The sequence below is a fragment of the Gadus macrocephalus genome, chromosome 15 (assembly GCF_031168955.1).
Source record: "Gadus macrocephalus chromosome 15, ASM3116895v1".
NCBI classification, from domain to species: Eukaryota; Metazoa; Chordata; class Actinopteri; order Gadiformes; family Gadidae; genus Gadus; species Gadus macrocephalus.
This window is the reverse complement of record NC_082396.1, coordinates 7,685,860-7,688,359: the sequence shown is the minus strand read 5'-3', so window position 1 is coordinate 7,688,359 and position 2,500 is coordinate 7,685,860.

Genomic DNA, 2,500 nt, shown 5'->3' with positions numbered 1-2,500 from the left:
GTCTCTCTCCTCTCCTCCTCTCCTTCTCCGCCTCTCCCCCCCCCCTCCTCCCCCCTCTCTCCCCCATATGGCCACATCAACATTTCATAGTGATAGCCCGGGGCGAGAGAGGAAAGCAGACTGGGAGAGAGGGTGGGAGGGAGGGAGGGTAGAGCGAGGTAGAGAGACCAGGAGGACCAGTACACACCGGACCAGTCCAGACCAGTAAACACCGGAGCAGTCCAGACCGGTTCTTACAGAAGCTGTTCATCATGTCATAATTCAGTTATATTTTCAGACAAGAATCCCAAACATTCCTGATGAACTCTCTCCTGTTCTTTAGAGGGGGGCACTACTTCAGGGGGTAAAGGAACGTGGAAGTGGAAGGTTGCTAGTTCGATCCCCGGCTCCTCCTAGCGGAGTGTCGTGGAGTCCCTGAGCAAGACGCCTCACCCTGACTGCCCCTGACGAGCCATGCCTTGCGGGGCTGACTCCGTCGTCGGTGTGAATGTGTGAACCGTTGTGTGTCGCTTTGGACCCTGGAGCCCTGCTGCTAGAGGTCTGAGGGCGCGTCGGCTCCCAGGGGACGCCTCACCACCAGGGGGCACTGTTGGTCTGGAGATGGTCTACAGGGAGAGAAAGAGAGGAGAGAGGAGTTGGGGAGACAGGAGATAGGAGAGAGGAGGTGAGGAGAGAGGAAAGAGGAAAGAGGAGTGAGGAGAGAGGATATAGGAAGTGAGGAGCGAGGAGGTGAGGAGATAGGAAGTGACGAGAGAGGGGGTGAGGAGAAAGAAAGATAGGAGAGAGCTTTCTGATGTCTCTGTGGTGATGGCTGTTCTAAACCCTATCCCTGTGTCCTTTATGACTCTCAGAGGGTGAAACACAACGGGCCGTAAAGCGTCACCATGGCAGCAGTGGCCGTGAGGCCGTCCCCAATTGGCTCATGACGGGTGGGATGGCCCCATTTGACCAAGGTATCAATTCTAAACAAACTTTATTTATAGATCGCTCTGTGCTACCTGATGAAGAGCAGCTGATGGAGAACATTCAGCAGACTGATGATGAGGATGATCTCCATCCACAGGAGAATCCATCGTCATGGGTGTCGCTTTCCCCTGGCGGCCATCTTGGATCCATCTCTAGCTCTAGATACTAGCCGCCATCTTGTCTCTAGACGCTATAGCCGCCATTTGGGCTCTAGACACTAGCTGGCTGGAGGAACTGACCGCGGGTTCCGGGGCTCGGTTCCTCCGGCTAGCGTCTAGAGCCAAGACGGTTGGCGGGGTGACTCAGGCCCTTGGTGCCGGGCCCCAGGTGAGGGCCCCTCTCCCTGCTCCAGAGCTGCTCCATTACCCGCCCAGCGGAGCAGAAAGCAGGCGGCCCCATTGTTCAACACGCTGCTACTCAGCCCACAGAGCCTTTAATATTTTACATGAATATGGGATAAATGTGATGCATTACTTGCAGCTCATAAATACTCAATATGCACCGCGTGTTTGTGTGTTGTGTGTGTGTGTGTGTGTGTGTGTGTGTGTGTGTGTGTGTGTGTGTGTGTGTGTGTGTGTGTGTGTGTGTGTGTGTGTGTGTGTGTGTGTGTGTGTGTGTGTGCATCATCGGAGTCCATATAAGCACTAGATTTTATGGTCGATCGATATTTATAAATCAATAGATGTATCGACTTATATAAATATAACTGTCTACTTGTTTCCCATTTGCCATCAGGGATTAATGAATTATCTTATCCTGTATAAATCAAATAATATTTCATTTGTTAGTCATATTAAATATTGATGTTTTATGCAATGCAGCCATTTGAAATGGCCAAGCTTGTTAAATAAATCAAGATTAAAATCATAACGTAATGACTCTATATGATAGAGGATGAGTTACTATCTCTATGATGACTATCTGATCATATAGATAGTTACTCATTCTATAAATGAGTTACTTCATCTCAACTATACGAAATAGTAATCATAGTCATCTATACACGAAAAAGTAATCATAGTCATCTATATGATACAGGGTGAGTTACTCATCTATATGATACAGATAGTAACTCATCTATATGATATATGAGGTACTATAGATAGTAACTCATCTATATGATACAGGATGAGTTACTGATCTATATGATATAGAGAATAACTTATCATGTAGATAGTAACTCATCCTATAGATGAGCTATTATCGATATGATATAGGTAGTAACTAATCTATATGATACAGGATGAGTGACTTTAAGTAGGGTATTACGGTCTGCTTCCTCCTCCAGCATTGTTTATCATTCAGCCATCACACACCTTGGTGGAGGAATGGTGCATTCTTGGATGCACTACCTGTGATTAATCATTCATTAACTCCATCTGGCTCAACTACACTGGTGGAGGGCTGGGAGGAGGGAAAACCTGGCCGGACGTTCCATTCAGGATCTGGAATGTTCCAACCGTGTGGAGAGTGGGGGGGGATGACATCATTGCTAACAAGTCGTTTAGTTTAGGAGGAGCACACACACACACAC